The following is a 21727-nucleotide window of genomic DNA, read 5'->3' on the forward strand; positions in this document are numbered from 1 at the left end:
AAAATGTAAATACCTATTTCCCTTTATTCAGTGTTGAAAGAAAAAAAGTTTTGTATTAGGTGAAGTGGTGTGCATGTGTACTGAGGCTTAGTTCACTTATCTAAACATTTCAACTGTGTTATTCAATTTTAATTTACACTCCCAAAATTTTGCCCGTGTAACCGATGGCTTGAGAAACAAATTTAGACATGAACGTATAGTGCTGCAGGTTATATCAGCTGTTAGCACTTTAAGGGGTAAGTAAGGTTAATTCGTATAAAACAATGCCCATTTTATTGATTTTTTTTCGATGACACAGCTAAAATATTTTTTAAAAACTAACATTTGAAGAATATTATGTTAAATTTTCATGGGGAAATATCAAAATATCTAAAAAATACGGATATGGTTACAGGGCCATCTCGAAAATGGTTGAATTGCGGTGCCCCTCATAAGTCGGTGCTGGATTATCCGAAATCAAAATATCAGGATTATATCGTTAGATAATCGCTTTGTTCAGCTTTGTCGGTGGGGGTATTTTCAAAATTACAATTCTCACTTTTTAGGAACACTTTGAAGAAAATTTGCAAAAAAGTTATATTATTATTATAATAGACATTTAATTAAAAATCGTTTCATCAATCTTAATTTTATACTTGGAAAATGGAAAATGATAAAAGTAGACTAGATCACCAACTAATATTTTTATTGAACTCTATGTTTAAGATGATGCTTAACAATTATTTAGATGATATACACATTAAAAAGTTTCACTTTAAGAACTGAAAACAATATTTTATAATCGTAGACATGAACGTATAGTGCTGCAGGTTATATCAGCTGTTAGCACTTAAAGGGGTAAGTAAGGTTAATTCGTATAAAACAATGCCCATTTTATTGATTTTTTTTCGATGACACAGCTAAAATATTTTTTAAAAACTAACATTTGAAGAATATTATGTTAAATTTTCATGGGGAAATATCAAAATATCTAAAAAATACGGATATGGTTACAGGGCCATCTCGAAAATGATTGAATTGCGGTGCCCCTCATAAGTCGGTGCTGGATTATCCGAAATCAAAATATCAGGATTATATCGTTAGATAATCGCTTTGTTCAGCTTTGTCGGTGGGGGTATTTTCAAAATTACAATTCTCACTTTTTGGGAACACTTTGAAGAAAATTTGCAAAAAAGTTATATTATTATTATAATAGACATTTAATTAAAAATCGTTTCATCAATCTTAATTTTATACTTGGAAAATGGAAAATGATAAAAGTAGACTAGATCTCCAACTAATATTTTTATTGAACTCTATGTTTAAGATGATGCTTAACAATTATTTAGATGATATTCACTTTAAGAACTGAAAACAATATTTTATAATCGTTGAGTCATTTTGATCCGATTTTCAATTATTTTCAATCATTCTTCATCACGAGTTTCACAGTTTATAAATGTAACCAATATTTTATGGTAAAAAATAGCAGAATTGAGCATTTTTACTGTAAAATGAGAAAAATTATGCTTATTTCAATGTTAAGAAATGTACCCTTACAGATTCGTTTATTTACAATGCGCAAACGACATAAAATTTATAGATAATCTGTATATATTTGGTATCACAAGGACATATATATATAGTATCTATGTTAAAATTTACCTATTTCATGATGAATTCCATAAAATCTCTTGAAATATATAGTAAAGTAAGGATTGTATTATTACCTATATACATACATATATTTATTTGCTTTGCTTTAAAAGTTTTGATAACATCTGAAAAGACCAAGCGGTCGCACATATGCATATAATTATGTGTGCATGTAAAAAAATATATAAGAACGCATAATGTTTGTATATCTGTCTAAATGCAACATATATACACTGACGGACAAAAGTTTTGGCACAGCAGGTTTTGGTCCCCTGAGCAATGTATGAGTATGAGCATGCATATATCTCGACGCAGAATTTTGCGGGCTATAGAAAAATATTGTAGAATAGTAAAATATTTTAAATTGACAAGAACTATGTTGTCAATTTTGTCACTTTTTTCTGTGTTTTGTGGGTTTGCAGGGTTGTCACTCTCCCCTTTTAAAGGGAACATCAGAAATTTATTCAATTTATGATTTCTAGCTTTTGCCATCGTCGCGAAAAGAGGCTTGTAGGCAAACGCATGCTCGGGGAGATGTGTATGGCGTTTACTTTTATCAATAAGTCAAATAAATGAAAATGTTTTTGTTGTGTGATTTACTATAAATTTGGGTTTCACCAATTTGGCTGCCATATAGGCATGTGTGTGTACGGCTTATACTACTTGAGACGATTGTTGTTTTTGTAGAACAATGTTTGTAATTTTTTTTTTATATTTAGTTTTTTTTTTTTGGAGGAGGAATCTTAATAAGATTCCGTAATTTTTCCGGATGATATGCACGATTCATATTGGCCGCCAAAGACATGCCCACGTACTAACGCCGCTCATTACATCCTGAGGTCAAGCTTAGCCATTCGGCTCGTCAGTCACGCCTTTCTGTTCTACTCTTCATTCATTCTTCTGCTTTCGTTGCGTTGCCATTCATTTCTTCTCAGCTCTTGCAGAGCTATAGCACACCACGCTCTCACTCTATCCGACACTAGTTTCGACTCTGTCATAAGCCGCACCGGTATCACTGGTTCCATTGTCAGATTCTCTAGATCGGCTCTCTCGATTGCATACCGCTGGCAGGAAAAGAATATGTGCAGCGCGTTTTCTACGCTGTTGCCGCAGAAGGAACAATTTGTTTCGTCGTCATGACCGTATTTGTAAAGATATTCTCTAAAACATCCATGCCCCGTCAAAAACTGTGCCAGGTAGAAATCTGTTTTTCCATATTTCCGCTCTACCCACGCTTGTACGCTTCTAATTAGCCTATGGGTCCCTGTTGTTGCCACATCCATCGTTTCTGCCATTCATTGAGGCTTGCTTGTCTTTCATCCTTACGCTCATCCACTGATAATCGCCTGCCCAGACTTTTGGACCTGTCATATACTCGTTTGAGTTCCATGGCCATTATCTCTGGCGGAATGATGCCCGCTATGATTCCGACTGCTTCGTGGGATACCGTGTGGAATGCGCACGTAACCCTAATGGCAATGAGCCGCATTACAAATTTCGCTTTCTTAGCATACGTTTTTTGCTGTAGGGCTGGTCCCCATACGAGCGCTGCGTGGTGAGTTAGCTCACCTTGGCCAGTAGCGCTCGCCTATTCTGGCTTAGTCCACCAATATTGGTCATTATTCTCGTCTCAACATACACTTGTACATACATACATACATATCATAAATACTTATATATAAGTGACATAACACTTATTAGACATAAATACATAAAACCAAAATAAGCATGTGTAAACATATCTATCAGCTAACACACTTGAAATGCACAACACACATTGTAAAATATAAATATCAGAGACAAGAACATATAACAATAGAAACGAATAGTTCTATCTGTTAGTAAACAGATAACTATCGATACAGCTCAATAGTATAAGTAGCACTAAGATTTATGTAAACTAGTTAGTCTAAAGATTATGAATAAAGAACACGCACTTCGGCGTAGTGAAAACATATTTCTTTTTTCTCTTATCGTAAAAAACGATAATAACTGGGGGCTCAAGCCGGTCTAACTCTTGACTGCAGCCAAATATCCTCAAACTAAAGGATAATAAAAAATTCCACGGCTTTGAAGAAAAGCATAAATCTCTGAAAAAGTGAGATATAACAAATTCATAACGCGTAAAAGCAGACCTTGAAATAACAGGCAGCATAAACCATTTTGAACAAAACCAATCTCTGAAAAAGCGAGATATAACAAATTAATAAACGTGTAAAAGCAAACCTTAAAATAACAGACAGCGTAAACCGTTTGAACAAAACAAAAATCTCCGAAAAATTAAGAAAAAAGTGGAAAAAATTAAAACTGGATACATTACGAAGACTTAAGAATAAAAAAAGGCAGAAATCCTACGACGACCACAGAAAAATAAATAACTCTACAATGGAGCAACAACTAGCCTAACTAAGCGCCCAAATGACCATGTTGATGAACCAGATGCAGCAACAAACAGCTGACTTCACGGAAAGAATAGCTTCGCTAGAACAACAAAACGCTCCTCACGAATTAGTTTTATACGACGAAGTAAAACTAAATATCAGTGACCCCAAGGATATCGACCTTGAGTTATTCAAATCTCTACCCAAGTTTGACGGGATTAAAGAGCAGTACAGATCATGGAGATCACAGGTTTGGACCTTCATGGAAGCTATAAAAATCTTCCAGAATCATCCAAAATATTATAGCGCCCTGGGAATATTACGAACAAAAATCACAGGACCAGCTGCTAATATTCTGACGAACCGCAACACCAAATTGAATTTTTATTCAATAATTAACAGATTAGACTATACGTATGCGGACCAACGCCCATTATATGTGCTTCTCGACGAAATGAAGAGAATCACCCAGGGTAGAAAAACTCTTGCGGAGTTTCACAGTGAGGTTTCTAAGGCCCTTAACTTAGCCTTAACACAAATTGAGATGTCCAATGATGACAATAACGAGGGAATGAAAACATACACTAACCAGGAAGCAGTAAGAACTTTCATTCTTGGGTTAAACTCTAAATATACCAACCGGTACATTGTATAGCCATAACCCAGGAACTTGAGACACAGTTCAGACCTCTAAACCAACGTCAACATCATTCAAACCAGAATCAACCACCACATAGAGAAGAGGGGGAGTACAAACCAAACGTAAGGATACAGAGGAATAATTACCAACCAACTTCATCGAGATCCAACAACAACCATCAGGGATACAATGCACGATGTAGCCAAAATAATCACCCACATCGAGAAGAGAGGTACCAAAATCAGTATAGACCGAACTTCAGCATGCAGAGAAATCAACATCACCAAGTAAAACAGCTACAACCACAACCTGCACCAATACCCATGGACGTGGACGACTCCAGGCAATACATACAGACAACCAGGAATAATAATGCTGTAAGTGCCAATTATAATAATAATTATAGTAATACATATAAGAGAGATAGGACACCTAACTACACTAATACGACTTCTCCGCAAGATGGGAAATTCCAAAGGATAAATAAATTCAACAGAGAAGATCTAGAATCAGTAGTTGTATCAAATTACGAAGAACAATGTGAAACAGGCAGTACTTTTTTAGGCGAGTAAACGGGTTGCCCTGCTTACAAACAAAATGCGGCCTAACTGGCACACCCGTTACCTTATTAATCGACACAGGCTCCACTAACAATTACATAAATATAAATTGTAATATAGGAATATCTATTAAATTGAAACCATTTAAAACCAAAACCTTACATGGTTACTCAATCATAAATTCTAAAAAAATTATAACGATGTACGGACATCATTTAACATTTTACGAAATTAGGGAATTAAACGACTTTGACATTCTACTCGGAGAACAGGGATTACGCCAAATGAAGGCAGAAATTAATTTATTTGACTAAAGGTTGAAGTATAAAAAAAAGAAGACTTTAGAAGTAGAACCAAAAATTAATTACACAATAAATAATGAAAAACTTAAAGATCAAGTAGAAGAACTAATGAAAAGAAATAATAATACTAATGGAAAGTTGCCCTTTACAACCACAATACAAGCAACTATCAAGACTGAATCAGAAGACCCCATATGGACAAAACAATATCCATATCCCATGTCCGATCACGACTTTGTCAAGAAAAAAATTGAGAAACTTTTAAATGACGGTATAATACAATCAAGCAAAAGCCCATATAATTCACCTATATGGACTGTTCCAAAAAAGGGTACCGATGACCAAGGGAAACCCAAGTGAAGAATTGTTGTTGATTTCCAAAAAATAAATTCCCATACGATTACTGACAGATATCCAATTCCAGATATTAATATGACAATACAAAACCTTGGAAAAGCAAAGATTTTTTCCACAATAGACTTAGAATCAGGCTTTCATTAAATATTAATTAAAATCTGATCGAGAAAAAACAGCATTCTCTGTCAACGGCGCGAAGTATGAATTTATAAGAATGCCATTCGGATTAAAAAATGCACCCTCAATCTTTCAACGATGCATTTTTTTATAACGACATACTAAGAGAATACATTGGAAAGTTCGCATATGTTTATATTGATGATGTGTTAATTTATTCATCTACTGCAGAAGAACATTAGGAACACCTTCGGATTATAATCAACGCTTTACATAATGCAAATATGAAAATTTCTGACGAAAAGTCACATTTTTTCCAAGATACAGTCAAATACCTTGGACATATTATAAAACATAATAGGATAACAGTTGATCCAAAAAAAATTGAAACAATAAAAAATTACCCACAACCAACAAATTTAAAAGAATTGAGATCTTTTCTAGAACTTGCTAGTTATTACAGAAAATTTATTAAAGACTTTGCAAAAATCACTAAACCATTAACTATTCATTTAAAAGGAGAATTGGGTATGATAAAAAAGAACCAAAGTAATAAGATACTTGTGAATTTAGACACAGCAGCTGTAGAAGCTTTAGAAAAAATAAAAAATGCATTACAAGAACAGGTTGAACTTTTCCAACCAGGTTTCTCTAAACCTTTTAGTTTAACAACAGATGCAAGCAATGTTGCCATTGGTGCAGTTTTAGCACAAAATCGTCAACCAATTGCATTTATTTCACGCACATTAAATAAAACGGAGCAAAATTATAGTATTAATGAGAAGGAATTATTAGCAATAGTATGGTCTTTACAAAAACTTAGGAATTATTTATATGGCGTGCCAGATTTAACAATCTACACTGATCATCAATCCTTAATATTTTCTATTTCCGAGAAAAACCCAAATACAAAATTGAAAAGGTGGAAAAATTTAAACGAAGAATATGGTGCTAAGTTAGTCTATAAACCTGGATACCAGAATGTCGTTGCAGATGCGCTTTCGCGTCAGCAAATCAACAATACAACAAATTGTTCCGATCACTCACTACAAAGTTCCCCTGTCGAAACTATGAAAAAAGTTAAACAACCACTTAACTCTTTCAAAAATCAAATAATTATTTTAAAAGATAATGAAAGGAATGATGTCCTCAATCAAACAATATTTCCCGGGCAATTTAGATACACAAAAGTTACTAATGCGATGAAGATAGATGAGGAAATACTATTTCACTTAAAAGAAGAAATTATCTCCGCCTTCCCAAACTATAATCTGGTGCTAGCCCAAAATAAGTTAAATGACGTAACTTCCATAAACGAACAAAGAGAAATCGTCACACAAACACATCAACGTGCTCACAGGAACTACAAAAATAATAAGCAAGAAATATTGTTGTCCCATTACTGGCCCAATATTAAAGAAATGTGTCGTAAACTAGTCGTAGGCTGTGAAATATGTCTACAGCATCAATACGAAAGAAAACCAAATAAACAACCTATAGGAAAAACTCCAATACCAACTCGAGTAGGAGAATATATACAAATGGACATATTTCATATAAACAATATGCTGTATCTTAGCTCAATAGATAGGTACTCCAAATATTGTTATTTACGAAAACTAAATACAAAGATAGATTGCCATGAATCAATAGAAGAAATACTCACACAAGTTTACCCAAATGCTAAATATCTCATGACTGATAACGAAGGTATATTTAATGGAAACATAGTAAAATCTTTATACAATAGATTAGATATAATACATTCAGTTACTCCAGTACACCATTCAACTTCCAACGCTCAAGTAGAACGGTTACATAGCACAATTATAGAACTTTGTCAAAGTTTAGCAGCTGAAAACAAAACCGCGCATGGTGAAGAAATTTTCAACGCTGTTCGAGAATACAATAGGACTATTCACTCTTCCACAGGACACAAACCTGAAGACATATTTTTCAATAGGGAAAAATATACCAATATCAAGGATATCTTGGAGCAAAAACAGGATAAACTACTAAAATATCATAACAAAAGCAGAAAAAATATAACATATAAAATAGGTGATATTATATATAGCAAGACAGATCGACGTAATAAGTTTGCAACAAAATATAATAAACACAAAGTGAAAGAAGATCGCGGAGACACGATTTTAACAGTGAGGGGAAAGGTTATACATAAAGATAACATTAGGAAGCAAAGTACACAATGCAAAGAATAAGAGTCATAAACTTTTGCCTATTTATTTTATTGGTTTCTTTTGCTGAAGGTAGAAGATATATTTTAACCGAAACGGACGACGTTTATACATATAATAGCTCAGCCTACCTGTATCATATAGCCAACCTTTCGACAATATTAGCGCCTTATGAAAATATAATGAGAACAAGATACAGTAACATACAATCCCAGGAAGAAAGTATTCTCATTAATAAAATAGAAACACTGAAAACACAACTGATACCATCTGAGCATCGTATCAAACGTGCCCTTAATTTTTTGGGCTCAATTTTGAAATTTATAACAGGTACGCCAAACCACGACGACCTAATAGAAATAAAATCAGGTCTTAACCAGTTAATAGAAAATAACAACCTACAAAGACAAATTAATTCACAGTTTGAGAAAATCCTAGAAACTTTAGATCCAAAATCTATAACAGAAACATTAATAATTAGGGAAGTATATAAAGAATTACAATCAATAACAAACACAATTAGTTTTGCGAAAACAGGTCTTTTTTATTCAGGCACTCTTAACCTTAAAGCTATTAAAGAAATCATTAAAACAGAATCATATGACATTCCAATAATAAATATCTTAGAATACTCCAATATCCACGTGTGTATTTTTAATAGTGTCATTGTGACAATTTATAAATATCCAATAATAACCAATAAATGTAAAATGTATAATTTAATTCCATTAGCATTTAAACACGGAAAATATGAGCTAAAAAATAAAATTGCTAAATGTAATAATAATTTCACAAATCTATCAAATTATAAAAATTATATAGGAACTAATATCTGCAAAATAGAATTAAAAGATAAATGTACAATCCTATTATTATTGAACCAAAAAGCTCAATGTAACGTGATACAAGAAAATAATAATCCTTTACAAATATTAGATCATGGTAATATTATAGTTGATAATGTTTATATATGGAATGGGCAGAAAATAAATGGTCCACATTTAATCCAATATGACCATAGCACCACCATTGATAATAAAACATATATAAACCATGAACAAGAAATAAAAGATATAATCCATGCTCATGAAAATGAAAAAATAGAAATATTGAATATATTATCTTCTGAAAGTAATTATAAATTTAGTAATAATAATTATAAATTTAGTAATAAATAACTATCGATACAGCTCAATAGTATAAGTAGCACAAAGATTTATGTAAACTAGTTAGTCTAAAATTATGAATGAAGAACACGCACTTCGGCGTAGTGAAAACATATTTCTTTTTTCTCATATCGTAAAAAACGATAATAACTCGGGCGTTACACGTGCTGCTTTCTCACATAATTTGCCGATGTGCGTCTTGTAGCTAAGTTTAGTGTCTATCAGTACTCCTAGATACTTCAGCGACTGCGACGACATATTATGACCGTCGATATTTAGTTTGATGACCTCAAGTTTCTTCCTGCTTGTGATCAGCACGGATTCAGTTTTATGCCCAGCAAGTTGAAGGTTTGTTGTTGTGAGCCATTCTTTGATCGTTGCTGCAGCATGATTGCAGAGGTTCTCAAGTTGGCCGAGTCCCTTTGCTACTACAGTTATGGCAATATCCTCCGCGTATCCGATAATCTGAACCTGCTTAGGGAGTGGGAGACGCAGCACCCCGTCGTATAGTACGTTCCACAGCAATGGGCCAAGCACAGAACCTTGCGGAACTCCTCCCGTTATCGCATATTTTATTTGTCCTTCATCTGTATTTTATAACAACAGCCGCTCAGATAGGTAACTGTTTATAATTTTGATCAAGTAAGCCCTTATTTCCTTACTTTCCAGCGCACTTATGATATGGGGCCAGTATGCGGAGTTAAACGCGTTTTTTACATCAAATGTGACTACAGCGCAGTATTCCTTTGTGCCATACATCCATCTGGTTCCTTCTATTGCCTTGTTAGCTATGTCAGTGAGCTTCTTAATCGCACCAGTAGTTGACCTTTATTTGCGGGATCCGTATTGGTTATCAGAGAGACCCTCTTTCTCTTCTCTTTCTAAATGTAGCTCTAATCGTACACAGATTATTCGTTATAGTACCTTGACAATCGTATACAGCATAAGCTGGGCTCTCCTGCTGTCTTATTTGGCTTTTGCAACAAGGCCAGTCGTTTGCTTATTTCATATTTTTGGGAAGGTACCCTGTTGTAAACACCGCGTAAACAATTCAGAAAATGGTCTCGCATTGTGTGTAATAGCAATCTTTAAGGCCTTATTTGGGATACCATCCATCCATTTGACATTGCCGAACTTCTCTGCCGTTTGTATCACCTCGCCGTCAGTAACTATTGTGTCTTCCATTTCCTCGTGTCCTTCCGCTCGAGTCTTTCGTTTTTCTAGGGGCTGCGCAGGAAATAGAGTTTCCACAATCGTTTTCAATAGTGCGGGGCAGGTTAACGCTTGACCTTTGCCACCTCTGATTTTTTCCATTATGAGCTGGTAAGCATCGTCCCATGGGTTCTCATCGATTTTCGCGCAAAGTCCTTTAAAGCATCATGATTTACATTTTTTAATTGTTTTTTTAAGATCGTTGCGTTTTATTTTAAAGCACTCGCATAGTTGTGTGTGCACTGTCAGCCCCTGGCTAAGTTGACACATCCTCCTTGCCTTGTGGCATTCCCTTCTTAATTCGTAGATCTCCTCATTCCACCAGTATACTGGTTTTCGGTGAGCACCACTTTTTCCTGCACATAGAGGCGTAGCATGCTTTACTAACGTGCCTCACTAGTATCTGCGCCTGCCAATCTATATCTTCGGCATATGCCAGCTTATCATCTAAAGACAGTTTGAAGAGCTCATCCTGATGGCCTGATGGTCTGATGATCACTGTGTGTATATAAGTCGCACACCTGCCAATTTGTTGTTCGCTCCACCGAGCTATTGGCGAAAGTTATATCGATTACGGAACCACGACCGTTCTTCTCGAAGGTGTTTTGGTTGCCGGTGTTCAGCAACACCGTATCTAACAGAGAGAACGCCTTTAGCAGGGCATCTCCACGATTATTTGAACAAATGCTACCCCACTCTATGACCCATGAATTGAAATAACCTGCGACCACGTTCCTAGTAGTGGACAAAACTTCTCTGACCAGTTCCTCCAGGATTTTTTCAAAATCACTCTGCGGTATGCTTGGCGGTAATAACAACTGGAGAAGTTGATCCCACCGATCTTCGTTCGAGTGTAAAACGATTTACCTAATAGCGGCTTGTCTTGAAAATTTTTCTCTCCACATACTCATATGGCAACTTTGTTCGTGCTGTCAGAGATCTTTGTCGGGTCGCTTATGTTTTTATATTGCTCACTGAGTAAAGCTACATCTACTTTCTTCTCATATACCGTTTGCTTAAGAAGCTCTGGTGCAGCCTCGCAGTGGTTTTACTTTGATTTTGCGCGCATCTAATAATGTCATGGCCTCCAGCGCAGGCAGGCTTAGCACAGCGGTTTGTGTTCCCAAGTATGCAGTCCTGATGCTTCTAACCGAATTTATATCAATATTGGTCAGCTCCTTTATTTGAGTGCGTATGGCCTCGGCAATGTCCTTTTTTGTAGTGATTTCGTCGAGATCACATATTTCCACCATTACTTCGTGAGTTAGGGCTTTGATATTCGCCGCTTCCTTATGGGAGGTTTTGTTTTTCTTGGGCGGTATCGTTCTTTTTGGCAGTATTTCTTCGCGGGGCCTCTTTGGTGTAGTTTCCGCAGTCGTTGGTATCACGAGAATACTTCGTCGTGCTTCCTTATTTGCAATGTGTTCCTCATGAGCTCTTGCATGCAGCTTTGCTATCAAACCGAGGAGATCTCTCATGTTGTTATTGATAGACCGCTGTGGTGGGCGCATTGCTTCAATCAGCTTTTTACTCCCTAGTTCGGCCGTACAGTCTCCACGAGCTTGCACCGTCTTTGCCATGGGTGTGGTATCGACCTCGCTGTCAGAGGTTTGTCAACACCAAGGTTTTTGTTAGGGGACCAACCCAGTTTTGGTGTCCGTTTAAAGGGGTCTTGCGTTTCTGCAATCTGCATTCTTTGGGAAGAGTTTGTTCCTTGCCCCTTGTTCACACTTTCGCTCCAGCTTTTAGTGCCGCTGCTTTCTATGATGCCAAAAATGTTGCTACTGTTGTTGTAGTTGGTTTTATTTCTCTCGCTATTATCCATGTGTTTATGTTTACCAGCGCATCGTGTGCAGGGGCGAAATAGACAGGAACGGGTTTACCCTCGGGGACACTGTCCCAATTTCCCTGAGGCCTGTCCTTCGCTTTACCAGTCCCGGAAAACACGGACGGACCGGCGCTCGCCCGGGGCAATGCAGGCTGCTACCCTGTGTCCAATGCACACTTCTTGACCAGGGCCCGAAGGGCTGGTTCCTGATATACATCGCGGCAGACACATCGGCATAGCATGCTCACATCACTCTCTCCATCCCGTCAGCAGATAAGTCGCTGTCAACACTTTAAGAGACTCTCAGTGCACCGCGCTGTGTACCGGTCAGTTCTTGATGACAGCCGCACCTAACATGGTGAACAGACGCTGACCAGGAAGCCGCCCAATATGCATTCGATGCGCCTGCATTTTTTATTGGGGGGACATATATTTCTATTCGCCACAGTCACAATAGCTTCCATGGATCTGCTAGCTTTTATACCGCATCCTCCTGCCGCTCATCGTCGGGGATTGTTTATTCGTTTTAACTTATGCTCGACTGCTACTACAGGCCGTTCGGCTATCCGCGACCTGTCGACCCCCCCGGTAGCTTATAGTCCAGCTAAAGCGCCCAAATTCGCATTCGTCTAAACTCAGTGGAGGATGCGACTAGCGCGCAGGCCCCCTCAGTAGCAGCGCCCACCCAAGCGCTCGATTAATGCGATATCGCGGGGGCGCAATCCACATCTCTCACTAATGACAGGAAAAGGTTACTTCTTACTTAGTCTATTGGCCGCCGGACGGAGCAATGTCCCTGTAACGGTCCTGAGTCAACCCTTGTGGTGCTGCATCGAATCGATCCGTGGGTTAAGAGTTCGCTGCTACGACGGTGCGCACAGGATTCGCAGTCTCCAACACTTGGGACAGACACCGGCACCTTTTGGGTGATCCCATCGGGATAATTCTTGCGGGTGATATATTTACATTTTTTTTGTTTGTTTTTTTACGAGGAGGAAGCATCGAAAGCTTGAACCCCACGTTAGTGTGGAACTTTAATCCAACTAAACCTCCTACCGTCCTCTAAATTTCCCCCCGTACCACCGTCAAGTATTCCGTCGGGAGGATGGTTGAGCAGTGCTCATACGTTTGTAGTAGTCTCAATGCATTCAGTTACAAGTTGCATTTACTTGGCCCCACCTCTGTTGGTCTTAAACGCGCCCCGTGTAGAGTTTGTCGCCAAACCCTTCCCTTATGATTTTATACTCTTGTTTTATCGCGTTTGTTTGGTCCGCGTTCTAGTGGTCCGTTAAGTTTTGAAATTCTCTTCTCCACTGCTGCTCTCAAGCTCTTTGGGTTTTCATGATTTTGGCGGCTATTTAGCACACCGCATTCCACTTAGCTTTTAATTCAACCATTTGGTCTACTAAGTTTTCAGGGGTTGGGCCTATACTGAATGCACTCTTGAGGAATCGTCTTTCTTGCTCGTATTGCGGACAATGGAGCAACGTATGCTCTACATTCTCAATTGTCTCGCCACCTCATTTATCGCATATATCATCATTCTCGTCTTGAAAGCGTTTCAAATATGCTTTGAAACAGCCATGCCCTGTGAGAATTTGAGTTAAATAAAGGTCTACCTCGCCGTGTGGTCTTTTTAGCCATGGGGCAATGTTGGGAATCAGTCCAACGTCCTTTTTAACTGACTTCCAATCGTCTTTGCCAACTCTCCACCATCTCCGCTCCGTCCGTTACAGGCTTTATAGTCTCTTTGGCTAAGAGATCTAATGGGTGTAAGCTCGCAATGACAAGGGCAGCTACTTTTGACACTGTTCGAAAAGCTGAGCATACTCTGAGTGCGCAAATGGCATAAAAGGAAAAAAGGCCACGTCGGTAAGATTTTGTTTCTAATGCTTTTCCCGATACCTCGGCGCCATATAGAGTGACGGACTTCAGAACTCCAGCCAGGAGTCTTCTCCTATTTTACTTCGGTCCACGGGTATTAAGCATTATTCGGGTTAAGACTCCACATGTTTTTAAAGCTTTTCCGCAGGTGTAGGATAAGTGTTCTTGAAAGGAAAGTCTTGCATCAAGAACAATTCCAAAGTATTTCAAGGCTGGTTGTTTAGTTATACATGCTCCTTTTAATCTGAATGCAGCAGTCTCGGGTTTTTCTGCCAGTAATAAGCACGGCTTCCGTTTAGCTCTCTGCTAGGGTAAGTCCAATAGTTTCAAGGCAATCACTAATTAAAGATATTGTTGCACTGGTTATTGTGTTCTTAGTTATCGCTGTTTTCAGCGCTATATTAGGAATTCCGTCTAGGCTAGGAGCTTTAAATGGGTTTAACCGGTCACCGGTTTGCTTCTCGGACCTCTTCGTTCGAAACAGACGGTATATCTGGGGCTACTTCTATAATCGCTTGATGAAGTTGAAAATTCATTGAGCGGGTTGGAAAGGTACCGATACTATTCTTGAAGTCGAGGTCGGCATTTGTCCATGAGAACGGAGTTTTGCCATTACCACCTTACATGCTAGCCCCCAGGCATTGTCTTCAATGTCGTCGCAGAGTTTGAGAAAGCATTCTCGTTTGCTTGTCTTAATAGACTGTTAGTGACTTAATAGACTGTCAGCTTCCTCTTGTTCTTGAAAAGTCTTTGGAGGGGTATATGCTCAGTGGTGCCACAGTCATTCCACTAATATACTGGAGGGTGATGATTGCGTCGTGTATGTTTGGACATTGATGCGTCACATGCTTTTTAAGATGGGTCATAATTATGGAGGCGGAACTATTAGCCGAAAGCGGGTTCTCATGTAGAGCAGTGGGCTTAAAGGTCTCTTCAAAGAGGTCAGGGTCGAACGTTTTAGTTCGCCAGGAACATATTACTAGGGTCGGTACACTCTGCCGTATGTGTGCGGCATTTATTTCAAATATAATGGCATAGCGATCGCTAAAAGTATTATTCAGTTATTTTCCATTAAGATCAACGGACAAGAATGTGGGTTGGTTGGTGTTTAAGAGCACAAGGTCGAGGGAAGCAAAGGCTTCTAGTAAGGCTTTACCCCTACTATTAGTTCTTTTGCATCCCCATTCAATAGCTCAGGCATTAAAGTCGCCGGCTATTACTAGATTAGTTTTACTTCTGGCATCAGTCACGAGACGGTCGATGATGTTCTTAAATTCTTCGTCATTGATGCTGGGAGGCAAATAGCAACTAGAGATATTAACATCACTTATTGTTGGTCGAACAAAGCCATTTGAAGGGTAAGGGTTTTCCAGCTGTAGAGAGTTAGGGTTCCATTTCCATGTAGCCGCTTTATTCCTCGAATCGCACGTCCAGTTGGCACTTTCAACGATTTTATAGGGTTCACTGAGTAAGGCCACATCGATCTGCTTCTCAAGAACTGACTGTGTTAATAGGTGCTGATTGACAGTGGTTTAGGTTAAGTTGTAAACACCTCATATTAATTTTTGAGTTTGAGCCGCTTTATTATATACTGAGCATCAGACGCTCCCAGTAAAGTGATCAGTTTCACTAGAGCATGCTTTCAAGCAAAGCAAGCATTTTGGCTTAGTGGTACAGTCCGTAGCCTGGTGTTCATTTGTTATTATTGATCGCTAAGCTGTACCAATCAAATTTGTGTTTGCGCGAGTTTGTGCATGTTCGCTTAATTTGTTGCTGAGTCATCTGCTATTGGTTCATCAGTGTGCATAGTGCGGCCTCTTTTCGGCTGAATGATTGAGTGGGTTGTTGACTCTTTGAATTCAGATAGTGCTTGTTTTTGTAGCTGCGATATCCTTTCTATGATATTTTTCAGATTCTGGTTCACATGCCTATGTTTTTGGCTATGTGTGAGAGCGATTAGTTCATCTATGAGCACTCCCAATGCAGTGAGCGCGTTCTTTCCTTCGCTCATGTTTATGATGGGGTCAGTTTTAGTGTCGCTTTGTTTTGGGGCAGATTGACTACGATCAAGTTATCAGCTGTTCGCACAGGAAATGCAGTTTATTGGAAGGGGTAATATCAAGCGCAGTTGGCGCTGGTGTTGAGCAGAGATTTCTAAGGTCAGGCCTCAGGAATTTCTCTCAATGTGGATTGTGGGTTTTAAGAGGGTGTGAAAATAATTAAAAAGAGAGACGGAAATATGAGCAGCTGAGAGAGCGCTCTTTGCGTATTCCCTTTTGTGCTGACCTTTGCCCGAAATAAATAAATATTTGTAAATAGAAAATGCACTTTTGTAAACTTTGTTTTATGTTCCATAGGTTGGGACACTCACAAAACACGTCCGTACTTGTGCACTTCATACATAGTATTCAAATGTGTACGCATATGTGTATGTAGGTTTGTGTATGCATTACTTGTTCGGCAATGTCATACGCACATAAGTATGTATAGAGCGCACATGTTATTACAGATTATTGGTTATTATTGATATTACGCGACATGCAACCCACAGACGGAAAAGTTTAAGGCGATGTAACTCTTCACTTTAAAACCCTATTCTCCCCTTAAGGAGACTGAAATTGCCAATGGTGAAAATTGAATAATTGTCACGCCTACAAAATCGCATTGATAGAAAAAATATAAAGTGCTATATGCAACTCCGTAAGCAAATAGCGATTAGCTTATTTGGTTTTATAATATAAATATTACTTATACAGTAATGAAAATAGTGATGTTTTCTCTGAATAGGCATTCAGGTTCACAATTTCTGCTATTAAGGAATGTTAAACACATAATACTGCGTTATGGGAACTCTCTTTTGACCTTTATTATCGGCAAATTCTCTTTTGGTGTCGCTCTGTGCGTTCACACGAGCAAAAGGAGTCCAGCAACTCAAATCGGATTTTCTCTGTCATTCCTTTTCATAAAATTTTAGCAAATGTTTGTGCGCTTCGGCTGCGCGACACTTAGAATGTGTTCTATATTTCAGTTGTATGTGGCGGTCACCATGGATAATATTATCCGAAACTGTTTGAATCGAGAGGGCGCTGTAAAAGTCCACATTTTTTATAACATTTGACAGTGGTGCCACTGTGGAAAGAAATAAGTTAGGGAATTTTTATTACATTTTTTGGGAATTTGTAACTTCCACTCCACCGCTGAGGTATACAAAAGGCGAGTTACCGAAGTTAGTTTTGGGTGCTCAGTTCCCCCGTAGGCCTATATCACCCATATAGGTACAAAATAAAATCACAATAATTTCCAAAATTCACAAATAATATAAAAATATACAAAATTCATCATATAAGAAAAAACTTAAAATTTTATAAACAAACTATCACATTCACATATAATAAAGCTGTGGACAGCAAAAATTTAAAATAAATAAATAAATATAACTAATGCCTAATATTTACATATTTACATATATAGAAAATATCCTACACCCAGTTTTCAGTAATAATTTATTATTTAAAACTATAAGGACCGAAAAGAAAATAAGAGCTTTGAAAACAACTCAACTTTATATATTTACATATATGGGAAAAAAATTCAAAAAATAAAGTTAACACATATATGCTTCCGTAGGGATTTGAAGATATTTTACCACCTACTCAATTTTATTTTATATATATTATATAAACACTTATACAAATATTTTTAATTAACAATATCACATTAACTATTGCTACTTCAGCATTAAACTTCCTTACGAGAAATAATGAACTGATTTTGTCAGTTAATTTTAACGGGATTTTATCTGGCAGTTCATTGTTTTGGTTGTCATCTGTTCAGTAGCTCATAAACTCGTGGTTTTTCTTGGCAGCACTGAAAGTTCATGAGCTCTCTCGAAAGGCAAAGAGATAAGTTTCGGATCATTTTATCTATGGCGGCCACACATTCTGCTTGCAATGATCTACCATGAATGTGGTACAGCAATATGCATAATACTCGCTTAATAGTTTCAAAGAAATACTTAAGTTGGGAATTTCCTAATCCACCAGCTACTAACATTTTCAAGGCCAAATTTATAACAGGGATTTTCTAACCTTTTGGGAAGTATTAAAAATCTATAATTTTTTTATTCCGTATTTTCCGTATTCTAGAACCTCATTGAATTAATTACAATTATTGTTTTAAATAAAATGATATTCGAACTAAATCATTTGCGGTTAAAAAAAATAAATAAATAAGTATCTTAATATTTTATGTATATATAAAGAAGTGAAAAAATATTTATAATATTCTATGCATACATACATGCATAATACATATAAAAAATATATAACAGAATTCAAATTTCTGAACGAATGCTATATATTCATTTGAAACCGAGCGCAATTGCAACCATTAAAAGAATTTGAAAATGAAAAGGAATGCTGAAAAGGGTAGCAGCAAGCTGTTACGAACAAGAATACAAAGCCTCCCTTCGTCTTTCCTCGTCGTCCCCTCGACCACAATAAACCGGTTTGGGTTACAAAAGAGTCTGTATATGAACTGGCTCTAAGCAACATTTTAAATAAACATTTTGGTAGACTTTTAGAATTATATACATAGATATTATAATACTTATCTATATTTATATCAGAGAATATTGATTTTTAATTAATAATATATTCATCAATCTCTTAATGATATACAAGTATGTGAATATGTACATCAAATATTTAATAGGCTGCATGTTGATTTATATGACATTAGCATACCCAAGAATGATAAAATATAAGGTTACGACAATAATTTACCGTTACTTTTTTCGGTTTAGGCTGTGACAATTGTTACAAAAACAAACTGCATTATACCGCCTTGTTGTGACGTAATTCTTGTGAGTTGACAAGAAGAAGCATAGAACAGCGTAAATTGTACACAAGAACGTTAACACTTTTGTTAATTCTTGAAATGGACTTAATTTATTAGTTCATAGTGAAAAAGATCTTACTGAAATGAATAGAATAATTTGCGAGAATATATTTGGCTTATTTTCAAATAAATACATTTATCTATTGACGACATAACTGCCAATTAAGTAAATGGATAACAGGGTTTGTGATTGCGACGATTGCATTTATTTCAATTTATAAGTATACAATATATTGATTTTGACAAATGCAGTGTGCAGTTGTAAGTTGCAATAACTATTATGCAAATAAACCATTTTACGGTTTTTTCAGTTTTCTTTCGGATTTAAAAGTTGCCATAAAATTGATAATTTCTTATAGGAGAAATGAATTTCATAATCATAACAATTATAATTTCAGAATCTTTTTACTATAATTTCATTTAAATAAATCAGAACAATTATTAATATTTGTACGTATATGTTTGTATATAATGTAAACAACTATTGCTGGATACATCGCAATTGCAATCACACACTTAATTGGCAATTAGGTTGTCAATAGATAAAAGTATTTGGTTAAAAATTACCAAAATATTTTCCCGTAACATTATTCTATTTATTTCGGTAAGATTTTTTCACTATAAACTAATAAATTAAATCTATTTCACGGATTAACAGAAGGGTTTATTTTTTTGTTTACAATTTACATACTGTTCTATGCTTCTTTTTATCAACTCAAAAGAATTACATTAGAAAATGGTGGTTGGCGTTATCTTGTAGTCTATCATTCTTGAGCATACCTACAATTTAAGAAATCACAGGATACAACACCTTGTGGTATTTTACATCGATACTTTCACTATTGTTGTGCATAGTTATGAGCGAGCGTGTGGAGTAATATGTTTCGCATTCCATCACCTGACAATAATATTGGCATTCGGTATACATATAGGATCGGAGAAAAACTCCTTTACTGAATAAGGACGCAAGTATACAAGTATGTTATACATAGACCTCCTCCTCATCATATGGTGTAGAAACAATAGATGGATTTCGTAGTAACTGCACGGAAAAGTTTATTCAAAGGAATTTTCATTATAAGTATGTATGTGTGTATGCACAAATATATATGCATAATGGATAGTACATAAATTTAGTGCGTGAATAGTGCTGGAAGGAAAGGAAGCTCAAAACTTTTTGATCCCAAAGTGCTTCCATCTACCCGCTAGAGATTTTAAAGTATGTCCTGTTGTTCAGTGTTATCGCATGGTTTTTTCCGCGTGAAACGTTTTGTCTGAGCGATGTTTATACACTGTTGTGTCTACATACTTGTACATACATATGTACATGAGTACATAGGAATATGGGAAAAAGGTGCACGTGTATACAATTGCATATTACCTGTTTAACAGGTGAACTTAGTTTCAGAAGACATAAATAATTTTTGGCTGCAAGGATGTTAAAATAACCCTCCCTCCATAACCAATACTTTCCCCTCGCTATTCCAGATAAAATTCATAAATTTTTAATTAACGGGAAAGTTTTGTAAAGCTCCATCACTCTGTCACATGGCGAAGTATGCAGTAATTACGGTAGCATGAGCTCTCAATCGATTGCGAACTTTTTCAAACTTCAGTTTGGCACCAATTTCGTTTATAACTATTATTTTTATAAAATAATTTATATACGTTTGTATAAGAATGTGTAAAGAAGTTAACGTCTAAATAGTTTAAATTGTAATAATATAAAAATGATCTGAAAAACTAAATACAGGGTGGCACACGAATCGTGCTACAAAAACAAATCGTAATAACTTTTTTTCTGTGTGAGTAATCGACTTACTGTTTTTTATTTGGCAGGTTATTTAGGCAATTCACAAGCTTCGTCTTATGTCTTATGTCGTATTTCAATAGCTTAAAAAATACGACACCTGTGAGCACCCCTTAATTGTTCACCAGCAGGTAATGAAAAATTAAGAATACAAAAATGCCACGGGAAAGTGACAAAACTAAATTAAAGCTTCTTTATGTTGAAACAGCGAAATTTTGGCTCACATTGCAACTACAGAAACAACAAAATATATTTATATTTTACTTTTCTTCAACTTAATTCACCTGAATATCGTGGCTTCCTTCCATATTATTAAAGAAATTGATGAAATTTATTTAATTTATTAATTTTAGACACTTAAACGTCAACAATAAAAATACAGGTACAGCTGATAGAATAGGCCACTCAAAAAACATACCTCGCCGTGTTGTATTTGTCGTATTTCAATTTTGTATAGGATGTTGTTATGACAGTCATAAAAAAATAAGACAGTACGACGATATGACACAATATGACACCTTGTGAATACCCTAATTATTTAGGTTTTTTAAAAATGCATGCTTGGGGTACCGAAAAGAGGGTTTGGGTAGTGCAGCGTTGCCATGTTCTGCAGTCCGTCATTTCCGTCCAAAGGGAATTCAGACGGGATTTTTTTTCCCAAAATGTCTATTTTTGCTGTTTTAACGTTCAATTTAAATATTAACTCAGAATGCAAAATTCAACATTGTTTATATAATA

The sequence above is a fragment of the Bactrocera oleae genome, chromosome 6, assembly GCF_042242935.1.
Source record: "Bactrocera oleae isolate idBacOlea1 chromosome 6, idBacOlea1, whole genome shotgun sequence".
In the NCBI taxonomy this organism is placed as follows: domain Eukaryota; kingdom Metazoa; phylum Arthropoda; class Insecta; order Diptera; family Tephritidae; genus Bactrocera; species Bactrocera oleae.